General features: G+C 36.0%; 1 protein-coding gene across 18 annotated transcripts in view; it reads right to left on the bottom strand.

The window, feature by feature from the left end:
• Positions 1-19,909, bottom strand: part of ZPLD1 (zona pellucida like domain containing 1) — a 324,181-nt gene that overhangs the window by 97,507 nt on the left and 206,765 nt on the right. The gene's annotated exons all lie outside the window — the stretch shown is intronic.

Genomic DNA, 19,909 nt, shown 5'->3' on the forward strand with positions numbered 1-19,909 from the left:
GGTCCATGACTCTGCCTAACACAAGAGGTAAGCTGGAGGTAAATTGGGGAGGCTTTATGGTATTAGGCATTTGGACTTTACACCATAAACAGTAGAGAATCAATGAAGGTTGTTACCTACTTCCTAAGTCCTTCTTTTCTTTACCCCATCGATGTCTTTGCCATGATCAATTCTCTGACTTAAGTTTATATTCCATTTCCAATCTCACAGCCCAGGTATTTTTTCTACTGCTGTGTTCTGCATGGATAGCTCTTTACCTATCCTCTTCCTTTTAATTATTCTTATTAAGAGTAGTGTTTTGAAAGGGAGCCTCTATCCTCTTAAAAAGGCTTCCTCAAATCAAAATTTATCAGATGTGGACACATAAATACCCCATATTCCTTTCAAATTGTACTTTGTAAAATTTAGAAATCTACAAACACGACACAGAGTCTATTTATTTAGGGAAGGCAGCTCCATGTTTAAACGAAAGGGTCCAACCACATCAGACCCATGCTCAGAAACATGGAAGACCACATCCTGAGGACTGTGGCCATAATTCTGGTTAATTTTACCAGTCTAATTTTAAAATCACTTCAGAAAGCTCTATGGAGGCTAAGTGTAACTCTTAGCACTGTTAACGACATTGGTGATCAATGGACAACTTTTTTTTTTCATTTTCTTCAAAAATAAAGGAAGGAAATGAAAAATAAAAATCTATGTCAATGAAATTTTAAAGTTTCCAATTTAAACATAAAAGCCAGGAAATGCAACTTAAGTATCTCAAGGGAACATTAGCCTGTTCATATTTCATGTGCTTCATTTTAAGGTATAACACTTAACAGTATAATTAGCAATCAAAAATATTTTATCTGTGCACTGTGGGTGTTTGAAGTTATTATGAGATCCTTGATTTTTGCATTTCCTGACTTCTGTGTTTAAATGTATAACCTTAGTGTTGCATTACTGTGTGTCCTACATTAGTTATTGATGGCTTGTAAATGAAATAGATGCTCTAGCAGGTCTTTTCTACCTCCAACCTCCGTAGATAATTTCTGCACACATTTTATGAACCAATATTACAGAAGCTCTATAAAAACTGTAATGCAAAACAACACAATTCTTGCTGAAATGTATGGGAGTGGTTCTAAAAGGTTTTTCACTTTGTAACAATTATATTGAATCTTTTTGAAAGGTTGTTATTTGTTTTGCTTCTTTATGTCATCACGTCTATTTTAGCTTTTGCTGAAAACATATTTCAAAAATTAAAGCTCCACAGCAATTTCCAACCTATCAAGGGCTTAACTGCAGTCTTATAAGACCTGCATTATGTTGTTCTCTCTAAAAATCCCTGAGACCCCTGGTAAAGAACAGAGTGAGCCAGTACTTAAAAGTATGCTAACTGTGAAAATCATTTCTTTGATATCCATGATTTTGAATTGACACATTTCACTGGCAAATGGCAAAGTGATGGCAGTTTAAATGGCAAAGATATTTCTAATTAAAATTTTTACCAACTCAAATCTATAGCTTTCAAACACAGTAAGTAATTTTATCAAAAAGAAAAAAATCCACAGAACAAATATACGATGTGTGGGTATGAATCCACCTCCTTATGTGTCAGGTAAGAAAGATTTCTGCCACATCTACTTTTTCCCAGACAGCTCCCTACCCACTAGCCTCAATTCACTGGAGAAGGTAAGCAGATTTCAAAATCCCAAACTTACATTATTGTCCTGTCTAAAGCCAAATACTATTACACTAAAATACTCTTATTCTTCATAGTACATTGATAAAAGTTTGGATATCAGCAGTCATTGAATATAAAATTAGAGGTGTGATGAAAATGTCTAATGTAAGAGCAACTATGAGCAAATGATTTTTTGGCCAGATCCTATGATTTTACTGGCACCTTGAGCCCATGGAACAGCACAGCTGCTTAGTATAAGTCTAGGCTGGTAGTTGACTTTGCCATGGTGTCTTAATTTATCAATTCAGTCACCTAAGAAGAAATGCTAAAATTTTTGGTATTATGTGTTCACATTTTCTAGTTCAATTTTGGTCTTAGAAACCTTTAGTTCCAGTATTCAATCATAATATATAATACAAATACAAATGTATACAAATATCCTTCCCCTCAAATTCATATTATTTCAACCTCAGATAAGAAGTTATAGATGTAACAGATGTATGTGTTTGAAAGGAGAGAGAAGAGGGTAATATGTCTATTTCCAGATTTCCAGCAAATGTTTTCTAAAAATTGCTCAATGATTTACAATTCTGAGGTATATCACACCCAAATATATTTTCCTGAACTATGGCCTATTGTATCTTAATGGGAAAATCAACACATTTGCACGAGGACACTCAAGAAAATGTGCAACTGCTTTTGAAGTTTCACTTAGCTGTGGGAAGAAGGCTATGGTAGGCTCCTTAGAGAAAGGTTTCTGAGAGTTACTAATGTTGCCAAGTTTTTCTTCCAGCACAAAACCAGTGGTACTAATTCACACTAAGTACCTGAAAGAAGGTGGATTGTCATACAGCAGAGGTCATCAAACTTTTTCTGTCAAGTGTCAAATAGTAAATGTTTTAGTCTTTGCAGGCCACATATAGTCTCTGTAGGCCACATATAGTCTCTGTCACCCATTCTTGGTGTTTTTGTTTGCTTGTTTGTTTTGGGTTTTTCTTTTCGATAACACTTTAAAAATGTAGAAACTATGCTTAGCTATGGGCCATGATTTAGCCTGCAGGCCAAAGTTTGCCAACCCCTGTTACTGAGGAAAAGAACACTGACAAATTTAGGTCCCCACAAGGTTAAGTATAATTCCCTGGTACAGCGATGCTTTGCTGCCTAACAACACTCCGAAATTCAAAAATACAATGGCGATCATTTATGTTGCTCACACGTCTACAATCTGTACCCAGCTCAGTAGGGACAACCACTGCACCACACCACACGACAGTGAGCTGTGGGGGCTCAGCTGAACTGGAGGATCAACTTTCACAATGGCTCACTCAGGGCTGGTGAGAAGTTTCAGGTTATTGGTTCCTTTCCAGTGGGCTTCTCCATGGAGTGCTTGAATTATCTCCAGCCCAATGACTCTGTTCTAAGAGGGAGTGTCCCAAGAGAACTTAGCAAAACTGTATCACTTTTTACAACTAGCTTCACTGCATCATCTCTGTTGTAGTCAAAACAGAGTCAAGGGGAAGGAACATAAACACCCATCTCCTTGTAGGAGGACCATCAAAGAAGGGAATGTGGGACAGGAGACACTGTTGTGGCCCTTTTTGGAATGTACAATCTCACAGTACCCAAGCAAATTTTTCAAAAAGATATGCTTGTTCTTTGGCACCTACGTATTAAATTTCCTCTCCTTGTTTCTAGTGTGAAGCAGGCTTAGACAGAGTTAAGTAAATTAAGTACACCTTTATAGTCAAGATTAGAGAAGACTTTGAAGTATTTCATAAAACTTTCTGCAAGTCTAATGCATTTAGTTGCAGGATTTAAGTTTGGAAAGTAGACGCCATAAGCTTCTTTCACATGCACACAACAAAAATGGTGGAAGTTCAGCTCTCTGGCTTGTGTGAAATGAATTAAGGAAGTAAAGAGAGATCAGCATATCAAAAGAGAAGCATGTGTTAAATAGATCCTTTCCCCTTCTGGACGGTTTCCCAAGGAGACTAAAAATTTACTTAATCTGCAACTTAAAAAGGACGTGGGGTCCCTTTCTGACATTTTTGCTTGGGAGTCCAGGATATCACTGGGCTTACATGTTTATTATTTGAGATGCTTTTCAATTTTAGCAGCTTAAACCAACCTTTACATTGTTTCACTTTGCAGCAGTCCAATAATCTCTTACATGTTGGGATACTGATCTAAACACATGGCTATGAGTGACCAGTAAAGCAGTGTGTGGCAAGGAAAAAACAGCTCTGGGGTACACCACTGCCCATCTCAGCAATCAATTTACAACACCACGACTTCATTGATTGTTTAGAAATCTATATCCACCATGAAGACCATAGCAGCAAACCATGCTCTTCATGTCTGTTGAGCTTTGATTTGATTTTCTCTTGCTCAAGGGGGAGCTGACAGGCTTAATGGAGACATCTACATCATGGTGAATTGTCAGGGTAATCCAAACACCTTAAAAACCTGTTGTTTGCTCTAAATATCTGAACAAGCCAGACTTAACTGAATTGAAACTCTCAAGACATATCTTTATGGATTTTAAAACACATATGCCCTATTCTCAGCAGATTGTGAGTACACATATGCATATAAATTGTGGTTGTATGCTATTATAATTTTTCCATTGATAATATGGTAGTGCTAACAAATTTCCTGAATAGGAGGGACTTAAGGCAGAAATTAGGTTGGGGGTAGAAGCTGGGAACCTACTTTGAAGCTACTTAGAACAGAAAGCACACTGTTCTTATATTGTATGTTTATTGCTAGAGCTTAAAATTATCTTTGTGGGAAAACACAGGGTTTTAAAATAGATTGTATATTTATTTGGGGTAGCTTGGGAAAGTCTCATGGAGACTTTTGGGACCTAATTCACCACCTCTATCAAGTCATGCCTTGGCATTTCAGGGGAGGAAAAATAATTTTTCTACTACCCTTCTAAGTTCTCACTGGGGCCCCTTTAACAAGAGAAAAACAAGTTTACTAACATGTGTAACTCATGAATACATAGGAGATCCCTTGGGGGTAAAAATAAATAACTTCTAGAGGTGGCTATGAATTTAGGCTTAAATACCCATCTTAATATGGGGAGGGGAGGAGAGATGTAAGCCTCTGAAGGGACAGTCAATGATTTTTAGGAAAGATGAATGGGCCCTTGAAAAACAGATTAGAGGTACAATGGTTTGTGACAAAGTTTGTCTGGGTGTGGTGTCAACCTCTAGTCTCCTCTTCTGTGATGAGTCAAGCCTCTTTGAATGATGAAATTCCCCCCTACCTCAGGATAGGATTGATGACAATTGAGTTCCTTTTGGAGCATTTGTCTTTAAGCAAATAAGGGGAATTCAGGGAAAGCCTTTCCCTGAATTTGCTGTTTTCAAGTGCCTACAACTCAATCAATAAAACAAAGCAGAATATTTGGGGGTGGCATGTCTTGAACTCCTACACTCATATTTTGGGCTGGCATATCCTGCCACCTTTCAGCATTAACTCTGAAAACTGATAAACTTGCCAATATAACAAGGAGGGTGTGACAAATTATATATCACTTTTGGCCTGGTTTATAAACATTCCTTCAGATGCCTCCCTCAAGTCCAAATTACATTTACATTTTTCAATGTCCAATATGCTATCAACCCTACCATCATCACATAATACAAATAATTCTCAATAATTCTTTCTTCAGTCAACATCAGAAAACCATGACATTCAAGATCTCATCTGAGAATACAATCATTAACTTTCTGTTGCATTATCTAAAGGCCTGGCAAGAGAAATGATATCAAAAATGACCACCACCAAAGAATATGCCATCTATCTGATTCTCAGGTTACATATTAAACTCAGTCTTATCTTTGGATCAAGTTATGGAACCAGAAAGCTATATAAATGAACCACGTTAACCTAGACCCAAGCAGAATCACTCTCCCTGAGTTATGTCTCAATATTCAACCCTAAATTTATACCTAGGGTCCAAATGAGAAAGAAACATGAAGCATGCTGCCATGGTACTGTAAAATCAAAATAAAATTACTGTCTTTTAGATTATTCAGAGCCTCCTACATTGAAATTTTTTTAATAGGAAATACAATGTTTGATTTTTGATACGGCTTGAGGTTGGTTGTACATGGCAAGGACATGGTTTAACCTAGAACCTATATTCATTTAAGGTAGTTTAGAGGACTCTGATGGAAAGTAATAAGACCTAAAGCCCCCCCCCAACAAGAAATAATACATTTCTTTTAGATTTTAGTACCTAAGAGGACCACTGAGTCAAGATGACAGGCCAACCATATGTGTATATCATTTTTGCCTCTGGAAAATTCACTAAATTAATTGTAAAGAAATAAAGCATAATAACTGAAACTGAGTAGTGGCAATATCTCCATTCCAGGGCACATCAAGTCTATTTTCAAGGACCAGTCTTCTTCATTTATTTAATTACCTGCCTGAGCCATATGGGCATTTGGGTGGGCAGCCTGTGTCCACAAGGAAAGAATTACAAAGGGAAGGAAGTGAAACAAAAATGATGACGTGGGAAAAAGAAGTCACTGCCCAGGGAAGTAGGCTTGAAAAGAGAGACAGCAGAGGGTAGACATTAGGATTTTCAAACCCCACGACAAGGGTAAGACTTGGGGTTAAAAACAGGAACATTAATTAAAAGTCAAGCTCCCACCTCTCTCTTTTTTTTTCCTTTAAAAAGTTTATTATAGTTTTAAAATTGTAATTCAAAACAAAATTAAGAGAAGCAAAATATTGTTTATTTCCTTAAAAGGGATATTTATAGTCTCCTCCCTGCCATGCAAAGAGAGGCACTGTGAACATCAGGGTTGAGTCCTTTTCTCTATGCGTACATGTGTATGTATAAACTTTTTCACAAATATAGGATCATACGTATTATTTAATAATATGAAATTTTTTTACAAATTTATTTTTATTTATTTACTTTTGGCTGCATCGGGTCTTCGTTGCTGTGCATGGGCTTTCTCTAGTTGCGACAAGCGGGGGTTACTCTTCGTTGCGGTGCGCGGGCTTCTCATCGTGGTGGCTTCTCGTTGCGGAACACGGGCTCTAGGCATGTGGGCTTCAGTAGTTGTGGAGCGTGGGCTCAGTAGTTGTGGCTTGCTGGCTCTAGAGCACAGGCTCAGTACTTGTGGCTCACAGGCTTAGTTGCACTGCGGCATGTGGGATCTTCACGGACCAGGGCTCGAAACCGTGTCCCCTGCATCGGCAGGCGGATTCTTAACCACTGCGCCACCAAGGAAGCCCCACTAATATGAATTTTTTACTTCACTATTTCTCCTGAATATCTTTCCTATCCTATAATCTCTTAAGAAATTGTATACTGTTCTAGAACATCATTTGTAATGGAAATACATAATTTACTGAACTATCTGTATCACTGGACATTTTCTTGTCTCTGACATTGTGGCTTTTTTTTTTTTTTTTGAGTTTTTGAATTTTATTTTATTTATTTTTTATACAGCAGGTTCTTATTAGTCATCAGTTTTATATGCATCAGTGTATACATGTCAATCCCAATTGTCCAATTGATCACACCACCACCCCCACCCACCCGCTGCTTTCCATGCTTGATGTCCATACGTTTGTTCTCTACATCTGTGTCTCAACTTCTGCCCTGCAAACCAGTTCATCTGTACCATTTTTCTACATTCCACATACATGCGTTATTATACGATATTTGTTTTTCTCTTTCTGACTTACTTCACTCTAGACAGTCTCTAGATCCATCCACGTCTCAACAAATGACCCAATTTTGTTCCTTTTTATGACTGAGTAATATTCCATTGTATATATGTACCACTTCTTCTTTATCCATTCATCTGTCGATGGGCGTTTAGATCGTGTCCATGACCTGGCTATTGTAAATAGTGCTGCAATGAACATTGGGGTGCATGTGTCTTTTTGAATTGTGGTTTTCTCTGGGTATATGCCCAGTACTGGGATTGCTGGATCATATGGAAATTTTATTTTTAGTTTTTTAAGGAACCTCCATAGTGTTCTCCATAGTGGTTGTATCAATTTACATTCCCACCAACAGTGCAAGAAGGTTCCCTTTTCTCCACACCCTCTCCGGCATTTGTTGTTTGTAGATTTTCTGATGATGCCCATTCTAACTGGTGTGAGGTGATACCTCATTGTAGTTTTCATTTGCATTTCTCTAATAATTAGTGATATTGAGCAGCTTTTCATGTGCTTCTTGTCCATCTGTATGTCTTCTTTGGAGAAATGTCTATTTAGGTCTTCTGCCCATTTTTGGATTGGGTTGTTTGTTTCTTTAATATTGAGCTGCATGAGCTGTTTATATATTTTGGAGATTAATCCTTTGTCCGTTGATTCACTGGCAAATATTTCTCCCATTCTGAGGGTTGTCTTTTCGTCTTCTTTATGGTTTCCTTTGCTGTGTAAAAGCTTTTAAGTTTCATTAGGTCCCATGTGTTTATTTTTGTTTTAATTTCCATTACTCTCGGAGGTGGATCAAAAAAGATCTTGCTGTGATTTATGTCAAAGAGTGTTCTTCCTATGTTTTCCCTAAGAGTTTTATAGTGTCTGGTCTTACATTTAGGTCTCCAATCCATTTTGAGTTTATTTTTGTGTATGGTGTTAGGGAGTGTTCTAATTTCATTCTTTTACATGTAGCTGTCCAGTTTTCCCAGCACCACTTATTGAAGAGACTGTCTTTTCTCCATTGTATATTCTTGCCTCCTTTGTCGTAGATTAGTTGACCATAGGTGTGTGGGTTTATCTCTGGGTTTTTCTTGTTCCATTGATCTATGGTTCTGTTTTTGTGCCAGTACCATATTGTCTTGATTACTGTAGATTTATAGTATTGTCTGAAGTCAGGGAGCCTGATTCCTCCAGCTCCGTTTTTTCCCTCAAGACTGCTTTGGCTATTCGGGGTCTTTTGTGTCTCCATACAAATTTTGAAATGATTTGTTCTAATTCCGTAAAAAATGCCATTGGTAATTTGATAGGGATTGCATTGAATCTGTAGATTGCTTTGGGTAGTATAGTCATTTTCACAATGTTGATTCTTCCAATCCAAGAACATGGTATATCTCTGCATCTGTTGGTATCATCTTTAATTTCTTTCATCAGTGTCTTATAGTTTTCTGCATACAGGTCTTCTGTTTCCCTAGGTAGGTTTATTCCTAGGTATTTTATTCTTTTTGTTGCAATGGTAAATGGGAGTGTTTCCATAATTTCTCTTTCAGATTTTTCATCATTAGTGTATAGGAATGCAAGAGATTTCTGTGCATTAATTTTGTATCCTACAACTTTACCAAATTCATTGATTAGCTCTAGTACTTTTCTGGTGGCATATTTAGGATTCTCTATGTATAGTATCATGTCATCTGCAAACAGTGACAGTTTTACTTCTTCTTTTCCAATTTGTATTCCTTTTATTTCTTTTTCTTCTCTGATTGCCGTGGCTAGGACTTCCAAAACTATGTTGAATAATAGTGATGAGAGTGGACATCCTTGTCTTGTTCCTGATGCTAGAGGAAATGCTATCAGTTTTTCACCATTGAGAATGATGTTTGCTGTGGGTTTGTCGTATATGGCCTTTATTATGTTGAGGTAGGTTCCCTCTATGCCCACTTTCTGGAGAGTTTGTATCATAAATGGGTGTTGAATTTTGTCAAAAGTTTTTTCTGCATCTATTGAGATGATCATACGGTTTTTCTTCTTGAATTTGTTAATATGGTGTATCACATTGATTGATTTACGTATATTGAAGAATCCTTGCATCCCTGGGATAAATCCCACTTGATCATGGTGTATGATTCTTTTAGTGTGTTGTTGGATTCTGTTTGCTAGTATTTTGTTGAGGATTTTTGCATCTATATTCATCAGTGATATTGGTCTGTAATGTTTTTTTTTTTTTTTTTTGTAGTATCTTTGTCTGGTTTTCGTATCAGGGTGATGGTAGCCTCATACAATGAGTTTGAGAGTGTTCCTTCCTTTGCAATTTTTTGGAAAAGTTTCAGAAGGATGGGTGTTAGCTCTTCTCTAAATGTTTGATAGAATTCGCCTGTGAAGCCATCTGGTCCTGGACTTTTGTTTCTTGGAAGATTTTTAATCACAGTTTCAATTTCATTCCTTGTGATTGGTCTGTTCGTATTATCTATTTCTTCCTGGTTCAGTCTTGGAAGGTTATACCTTTCTAAGAATTTGTCCATTTCTTCCAGGTTGTCCATTTTATTGGCATAGAGTTGCTTGTAGTAGTCTATTAGGATGCTTTGTATTTCTGTGGTGTCTGTTGTAACTTCTCCTTTTTCATTTCTAATTGTATTGATGTGAGTCCTCTCCCTCTTTTTCTTCATGAGTCTGGCTAATGGTTTATCAATTTTGTTTATCTTCTCAAAGAACCATCTTTTAGTTTTATTGATCTTTGCTATTGTTTTCTTTGTTTCTATTTCATTTATTTCTGCTCTGATCTTTATGATTTCTTTCCTTTTGCTAACTTTGGGTTTTGTTTGTGATTTCTCTAGTTCCTTTAGGTGTAAGGTTAGATGGTTTATTTGAGATTTTTCTTCGTTCTTGAAGTAAGCTTGTATAGCTCTAAACTTCCCTCTTAGAACTGCTTTTGCTGCATCCCATAGGTTTTGGATCATCGTGTTTTCATTGTCATTTGTCTCTAGGTATGTTTCGATTTCGTCTTAGATTTCTTCAGTGATCTCTTGGTTATTTAGTAACGTATTGTTTAGCCTCTATGTGTTTGTGTTTTTTTACGTTTTTTTTCCCTGTAATTCATTTCTAATCTCATAGCATTGTGGTCAGAAAAGATGCTTGATATGATTTCAATTTTCTTAAATTTACTGAGGCTTGATTTGTGATCCAAGATGTGATCTATCCTGGAGAATGTTCCGTGCGCACTTGAGAAGTAAGTGTAATCTGCTGTTTTGGGATGGAATGTCCTATAAATATCAGTTAAATCTATCAGGTCTATTGTGTCATTTAAAGCTTGTGTTTCAGTTCAGCAGTACAGTCAGTTACCAGAAACCTGTACTGAATGAATAAGCATTTTCAGAACTCTAATGAAAAACTGATGAACTCATAAAAGTGCTAACAAAAGATCAAGATGAAAAAAAAAATTAATTACATGGGACTGAGTGAACTGATGAGGATGAGTATAATTTTTGTGACTTTCTGTCTGAATTAAAAAAAAAAAAAAAATCCCACAAGGACTCAGAGGCAAAGAATATACAAATCAATTTTCACTGCAAAGTAAAGGAGCTGTTACAGTGGAGGATTACTGGACTGAATGTCAATATTATGACATAGTATGAGTGTGTTTCATGTTTGGTAAGTGCAATCATCGTTGCTTTTGTTGTGGTCATCCATGTACAATGCTTGGTGTCAGTCTATTTATCTCTTGTAAAAATAAAATACAGTGTGTGTGTGTGGAAAAAAAAAATAAATAAAGCTTGTGTTTCCTTATTAATTTTATGTCTGGATGATCTGTCCATTGGTGTAAGTGAGGTGTTAAAGTCCCCCACTATTACTGTGTTACTGTCGATTTCCTCTTTTATAGCTGTTAGCAATTGCCTTATGTATTGAGGTGCCCCTATGTTGTGTGCATATATATTTATAATTGTTATATCTTCTTCTTGGATTGATCCCTTGATCATTATGTAGTGTCCTTCCTTGTCTCTTGTAACATTCTTTATTTTAAAGTCTATTTTATGTGATATGAGTATAGCTACTCCAGCTTTCTTTTGATTTCCATTTGCATGGAATATCTTTTTCCATCCCCTCACTTTCAGTCTGTATGTGTCCCTAGATCTGACGTGGGTCTCTTGTAGACAGCATATAGATGGGTCTTGTTTTTGTATCCATTCAGCAAGCCTGTGTCTTTTGGTTGGAACATTTAATCCTTTCACGTTTAAGGTAATTATCAATATGTATATTCCCATGACCATTTTCTTCATTGTTTTGGGTTTGTTTTTGTAGGTTCTTTTCTTCTCTTGTTCTTCCCACTTAGAGAAGTTCCTTTAGCATTTGTTGTAGAGCTGGTTTGGTGGTGCTGAATTCTCTTAGCTTTTGCTTGTCTGTAAAGCTTTTGATTTCCCCATCGAATCTGAATGAGATCCTTGCCGGGTAGAGTAATCTTGGTTGTAGGTTCTTTGCTTTCATCACTTTAAGTATATCATGCCACTCCCTTCTGGCTTGTAGAGTTTTTGCTGAGAAATCAGCTGTTAACCTTATGGAAGTTCCCTTGTATGTTATTTGTCATTTTTCCCTTTCTGCTTTCAATAATTTTTCTTTGTCTTTAATTTTTGTCAATTTGATTACTATGTGTCTCAGCCTGTTTCTCCTTGGGTTTATCCTGTATGGGACTCACTGCACTTCCTGCACTTGGGTGGCTATTTCCTTTCCCACGTTAGGGAAGTTTTTGACTGTAATCTCTTCAAATATTTTCTCTGGTCCTTTCTCTCTCTCTTCTCCTTCTGGGACCCCTATAATGCGAATGTTGTTGCATTTAATGTTGTCCCAGAGGTCTCTTAGGCTGTCTTCATTTCTTTTCATTCTTTTTCTTTATTCTGTTCCACAGCAGTGAATTCCACCATTGTGTCTTCCAGGTCACTTATCCGTTCTTCTGCCTCAGTTATTCTGTAATTGATTCCTTGTAGTGTAGTTTTCATTTCAGTGATTGTATTGTTCATCTCTGTTTGTTTGTTCTTTAATTCTTCTAGGTCTTTGTTAAACATTTCTTGCAACTTCTCGATCTTTGCCTCCATTCTTTTTCCGAGTTCCTGGATCATCTTCTCTCTCATTATTCTGAATTCTTTTTCTGGAAGGTTCCCTATCTCCACTTCATTTAGTTGTTTTTCTGGGGTTTTATCTTGTTCCTTCATCTGGTACATAGCTCTCTGCCTTTTCATCTTGTCTGTCTTTCTGTGAATGTGGTTTTTGTTTCACAGGCTGCAGGATTGTAGCTCTTCTTGCTTCTGCTGTTTGCCCTCTGGTGGATGAGGCTATCTAAGAGGCTTGTGCAAGTTTCCTGATGGGAGGGACTCGTGGTGGATAGAGCTGACTGTTGCTCTGGTGGGCAGAGCTCAGTAAAACTTTAATCTGCTTGACTGCTGATGGGTGGGGTTGGGTTCCCTCTCTGTTGGTTGTTTCGCCTGAGGCAACCCAACACTGGACGCTACCTAGGCTCTTTGCTGGGGCTAATGGCAGACTCTGGGAGGGCTCACCCCAAGGAGTACTTCCCAGAACTTCTGCTGCCAGTGTCCTTGTCCTCACAGTGAGCCACAACCACTCCCCGCCTCTGCAGGAGACCCTCCAACACCAGCAGGTAGGTCTAGTTCAGTCTCCCCTGGGGTCACTGCTCCTTCCCCTGGTCCTGATTTGCACACTACTTCGTGTGTGTCCTCCAAGAGTGGAGTCTCTGTTTCCCCCAGTCCTTTCAAAGTCCTGTAATCAAATCCCACTAGCCTTCAAAGTCTGAATCTCTAGGAATTCCTCCTCCTGTTGCCGGACCCCCAGGATGGGAAGACTGACGTGGGGCTCACAACCTTCACTCCAGTGGGTGGACTTCTGTGGTATAAGTGTTCTCCAGTCTGTGAGTCACCCACCCAGCAGTTATGAGACTTGATTTTATTGTGATTGCGCCCCTCCTACCATCTCATTGTGGCTTCTCCTTTGTCTTTGAATGTGGGGTATCTTTTTTGGTGAGTTCCAGTGTCTTCCTGTCAATGACTGTCCAGCAGCTAGTTGTGATTCTGGTGTTCTCACAAGAGGGAGTGAGAGCACGTCCTTCTACTCCACCATCTTGGTTCAGGCCCCTCCCCACTTCTCTTTATTTTCATCTGGCACCCAGATATCTACTGCTTGGACAAAAAAATCAAGTCTCTTCTCTAAAGGATTTCCTGAGCCCCAGAAAAAGTGTCTCTTAATTTCTGTCATTTTCAAACAGCTGTAACAGTCACATATCTGCCCAACTGCTCTAAAATAAACCTATCAAAGGCCCCAACTGTGCACTGAATTATGATGTGCTTTTATGGTTTTATTTTTAAGTATGATTAGGCAGCAAAGCATAATGATATCTTTGAGACAAACATGCAACATGAAATAGAGAAACTCAGGTTAAACAGAAAAATGTTATTCTAGAGGAAATGGACATAATTCAGGGGGTAGAAGAGAATATTAAAATAATGGAAATAAAATCCTCAAAAATAGATCAGTACATATAGAAATAAAGATAATAGGTAGGTAGGTAGGTAGGTAGACAGACAGATAGATACACTGTTGTGGGGGTAATCCAATAATATCTCTTGAAATTAAGATTAATAATATCTTTAAAACTTAATAGAAATCATTGAAAGATTAAAAAAATAAATATTACTAAAAAACTAGTAAAAGAAGACAGAAAAATGAGAAAATATAAAAGATATCAAGAGTATATCAATGCATCATCCAAGAAGTCCAACATCTAATCAACTAGAATTCAGAAGCTCAGACCAGAGTGGACAGAGACAAGAAAAACATCAAAGGAAAAATGAGTGAGAATTTCTCAGAACTAAGGGACATGATCTCAGGGTTGAAAGAGCAGACTAAGTGCTCAACATAATAAATCAAATAATAGACACATCTAGACACTTTGCTGTGAAATTTTGGAGTTCTCTTTGGATAAAGAAAAAATTCAAAATGCTTCAGGTGAGATTAAAATTTACCTACAAATAAAAGAAAATTACCAGCAGAAGACTTATCATCAATACTACATGCTAGAAAATGATATACTAATGCATTCAAAATATGAGAAAATAATTCTTAACCTAGATGGAAGTTCCAAGATAACAGTTTTGAGTCAAGATTTAGTCAAGATTTTTAGAGCAGCCAGTGATTGAGGGTAGTAGTGTCTGAGAAAGGGGGTCAAGAAAGAATATCAAATATAAACATTTTCCAAATGGGATTGCCAAACCCTAAGACAAGGGTAAGATTTGGGGTCTTAATTTTTTTTTTTTTAATGATGACAAAATACAAAAGAAAACAATGAAGAAATGGGAGCAGAGCATTTTGATGTACAAAAGCCTGATTGGCGCTTCCATTTACTACTCTTATATAGTCAGAATAATGTGAAAATGTATATTAGCTATCAAATTTTAAAACTAATCTATAGGCAAACAGAAAGTATATATTATAAAATGATATGTTTTCATCAACTTTGATGATGCAAAAGTAAAAATGACAGAAGTTGGGAGATATGGGAGAGCTGAAGAGAACGGCATGGGTGCTAATATTCTCATCTTATAAAGTGATGAGTCAAGAGATACAGCTCATAGGTAATGTGGAAGAAAAAATGATGGAAATACATAAATTAAAGTTAGAAAAGTAGCCAGCATAAGATTGAAAAATAATAATGTAATTTAACAGAAGGATAGAGGAAATGTTGGGGGAGAATAAATGACTAAATCCTTGCTATCATGGCAGAAAATAAATAGAAGATGTCAAAAAAAAATAATTTATTAAGAAATATCAGCATAATCATATTACTTAGAAATGCTAAGATGACAACTGGGACAAACAACTGAAAAATTAAAAACAGTTGTTTCTGGAGAAGGAGATGGAATAAGTAAGTCTTGTTTCCATTATAAGTAATTCTGCATAACTTTATTTTTAAATAAACATATGTATTTCTTTAATAACTAAAAAATAAGATCAATTAAATACTTACAACTGCCAAAATGTAATAATAAACCTCCAAGGTTCTGAAATTGCTGATCAAAAATAAGTTTCCAACAGTAAATACATTTTTCTTCAAGAATTTTACAAACTATTTCAGAGATTATAAAAATGAATTTACCTACAATGAAAGAATGAAAAATACTTATAAGTGTATACTTAAATTATAGAATGAGGAGTAATTCATTGGGCAGTTCCTTGAGGAGAGGTCTCAAATTTGGCTACACAACAGAATCAATAGGATTTTTTAAAATATACCTTATTAAATCAACTTCCTGGGATCCACCACCCAGGCACATGTATTTCTAAAATAGCATCCAAGTGAATTTAAAGTGCCACCAAGGCTGAAAATCACTACCCTAAAAAGAGGGTTTATTTCGTAGTGTTTCCATAAGGAATCCCCTCCCAGCATTTCTAGAGTAATTTATATGTTTCTCTGGGATCAGGAGAAAACTCAGTTGAGAAATGGAGAAAGTGGGAAAAGGTATAATAATTCTCTTGTAAGAATTAAAACACAACAATCAACCAAGAGACAACTTGGTTCAAAGAAATCTAATTGAGAGAGTGGTAGCGGGAAACAATGACAGGAGATTCAGAAGTTGAGGTCAACATTTCTGGGAACTGAACAGGAGCAGAAGGAGAGAAATTTCCTGATCTGATAGGCAATATTGTTTGTGCCTATGACCAAGTTCTAAATGTGTGTTCATACCCTTGTTGCTACTAACAGTGAATCATGCTTGCAAATAAAAGAATCAATTTACATGCATAATATAATTTAAACAAATTTAAACAAATCCTATGAATAATGTCCTAAGAAATAACAAGTTTAGGAAATAAAATAAGTCGTTACATTAGCTACTTTGGCACATGATCCTGTACAGTGAGTGACATTAACTTTACTAGGATTAAGAACATTATGCTATTTCAAGATAACCTAGTTTTCTTCACTGGTGTTTACCAGTGTTTGAATATGCACTATGGCTACAGTTCTTTGAAAATGCTACTAAATTTAATATTTTATTTATATTTGTTATAATTTACTCACATATCCATAAATACCATGAAGAATGTTGGAAATATTTTAAGAATCATTTATGATTTGTGTAATTCCAAAGAATTCCAATTTCTCATTGGCAAATCCCAAAGAGTAATATCTGCCAGGAATTTGGAAACATTACACCTCTCCTCTATATTAAAAGTATAAAAAATTAATAATAATAGTATAAAGTTAGGAGTGCTTTAAAAAATCAAAAGTCTTCACACTTTTTTCAAGTGAGGAAGACTTCTTAACCAATGAGAACAATGGACTTTGGGGAGAGAGATATGTGTGAGATGGTGGGGGAGAAGAAATATTGATAGAACATTGGCATCGGATCAATGAGGAAACAACTGGACAATTTCAGGGACTTCTGGAAAAGGTCTACATGTATGCAGTGACTAATGAAGAAATTGAGGCAAGAAAACACCAATCCATCCCCCGGAATTCATAGAACTGAAAGAAAACATGTAGCAGCCATTATCTCACTAGTCCTCCATTTAGTCAGATTTTCTTTTTCCACTATTTATACAATAGAATAATCTCCAGTTCAAATATTACAAGAGTGTTCTAGCAAGATTACCTTTATTTGTTAACAAAGAGATGACTAAACCTATAGCAGAGAAATGTCCATCCATTCTTTGACGAGGCTCCCTCTTCTCTATTGAATTTGCAATTAACTTTTAATTAAAATTTTAATGAAATCTGAGATATAGAATGAGTAAAGATACTTAATATTTAATATTAAAAACACTAGTACCAAAAAACCTGGTGAGTTCTATTTTCTTTTCTCAAATATTGACAATAATATAACCTACTGTGTTTATCTTGCTACCTCACCCTTCAAGAATCTGAAAACTAAGTACTACAATTAATCACAGTAAATAACATTAGGTGTTTCTTTAGCCTAATTGTTTTACCCTCTTTTTTATTACTTGTAATTTGATAGTTCTGATTCAAATTTTGTTATATTTCTGTGTTTTGTGGTAAGCCAACTCACTGGAGTACTAAGGAATAGAAGAGAACACATTTATTGAAAACATATAAGGTTCCATATAATTTTCATACTTTACTTAGTAAATACTAATAATAACCCTATGAGGTTTGTATTATTATTCCCATTTTACAGATAAGAAAACAGATTCAGATGGGTTTAATGAATTTGCAAAGCAAATTAGAGCTAATTATCTGTGAATTCAGAGCTGGAATTTGAACTTGGATGTTTCTTACTACAAAGCCTATATTTTTTCTACTGTACCACAGCACTTTTTCTTTTTTTTTTTTTTTGACTTTTTATTTATTTATTTTTAACATCTTTATTGGAGGATAATTGCTTTACAATGGTGTGTTAGTTTCTGCTTTATAACAAAGTGAATCAGCTATACATATATATGGAATCTAAAAAAGAAGAATGGTTCTGAAGAACCTAGGGGCAGGACAGGAATAAAGACGCAGATGTAGAGAATGGACTTGAGGACACAGTGTGGGGGAAGGGTAAGCTGGGACGAAGTGAGAGAGTGGCATGGACATATATACACTACCAAATGTAAAATAGATAGCTAGTGGGAAGCAGTCACATAGCACAGGGAGATCAGCTCGGTGCTTTGTGACCACAACACTTTTTCTTTCCATAGGAACTGCAGTTACTGCCAGAGAATTGATGAAGCACGTCTTTCCTGGTTGTGATTACGGTATTATTAGAGTAGACTGCTATTTCTCTCGCTCAAACACACACACACACACACACATACACACACAAACACATGCCTAGACTCTAAAAGTTGCATGAGCAAAGACAAGGTACAGGAAAAGCAAAACATTCACACAATTGGTTGTGAGCCCCTGCTTGACTTCTGCAACAATGACATTTTCGTTCACTCTCATATCAACCTAGGAAAGCTGCAGAAGGTCTAGTGGACCATGCAAAGCAGAGAGAAAGTGAGGGTCCTCCCCATCTATACCCTCTGAAATCAGAGCTGGAGTAGTAGAGAGCGGGATAAGATCAATTAATCAAAGGTTTCCCCAAAATTCTGGCATACGGGAAGACTGAAATCTTTTAAAATTTTCTCTATAATGTTGTGGATCTATCCAAAAAGAACAAAAACAGGAAAATTTCTCTCTCTACTGCTATACTGCCAAAACTGAATGGGAATATTAAAATTTGTGAGAGGGCAATCAGAATGGGTGAGTGTGCAAAATTAAACTGTAAATAAATAAATCTGAAATGTTATAGTAAGTGGATAAGGGACTACAAAATATAAATTTTCTACAAATGAAATTTCTCTATTATGGTCTCTTTCTAGGGACAGAAAAGGAAACCACATTCACATAGCTTCAGTTATCTTTCACATAATTGAAAAGATACTGTAAGGTAGATATTAGAGCAACTTTTTCTTTTTAACTATGAGTTTAACTATGAGCAACTTTTTCTTTTTAACTATGAGTTCTTTTTAACTAACTATGATAATGATTCAATCAAAGCAAATGCTATTAAACACAATGAAATGTTATAAACGATTATGATTAGAGAAGCACAATTTAAATAATCCATAAAATTTTTTTAAATGATAAAACTATTCTTATAGGATTTACAGCTCCATTTGTTCCTCTTCTCTCCTAGCTGGTAAATTTGTCTAGCCACTTATTTATTAAAGTGCTGTAATCAAGGGAACTGCTCCAACATCACAATTCATTAAAGGTAGTCTTGAGCTGAGCACAACAGAAGGAGGTCATGATTGTGCTGCAGAGCTTCCCTACAATTAGGCAGTCACTAAAATGAAATGACTCTATCACTGATTAAATAGATTTTTATAGTTAAATAGGCTTTACTTAAACTAGTGAAACTGACTGACAAAAATATGCTCTTCTGCCTTATTCAGCATTAGCAAGTCCCTGTTTCCATCTTGAAATTTTCACCTAACTATTTTTAAACATTTTTTTAAAATTCTGATCGGTTTTTTCCTATATGCGGAGCAATTATATATTTTTAAAGTACTCTATAAGGAAGGCTCAATTAATCATTTTTAGGGGCTCTTCTAAAAAGTAGGTCAAGACTACTACCCTTTTAGCTGCAAATGGAGAAGAGGGCACACTAAGTTCAAGTAAATTGATCAAGGTCCAATCATAAAAATAATTTATGAATGGATGTTTTTAAATTCCAGGATGCTATCAAAGAGTTTAAAAGAAAGCATTGTATGAAATGAAGCTATTTCATTATTCCTCTAATAAAGATGTTTAGCATGATGCCTCAGAACCAAGAAGCTGAAGAGAGCCAGAAGGTGTGAAAATATGAGGAATTATAGGATTAATAATCAAATAAACTTTTAGCAACTACAAAGAACAGAACTAATATACAGTTCCCTCCTCAGGACCATGGCCTAGTTCATAAGCCATGTACTCGCATGGCCTCTATATGTATTATACTCATTTGTAAGTCAATTTAAAGAATACATTACCTATAACTTAAATAGCTCTATCAATGTTGTCAACTTACA

This window comes from Eschrichtius robustus, chromosome 6, assembly GCF_028021215.1.
Source record: "Eschrichtius robustus isolate mEscRob2 chromosome 6, mEscRob2.pri, whole genome shotgun sequence".
Lineage (NCBI taxonomy): Eukaryota > Metazoa > Chordata > Mammalia > Artiodactyla > Eschrichtiidae > Eschrichtius > Eschrichtius robustus.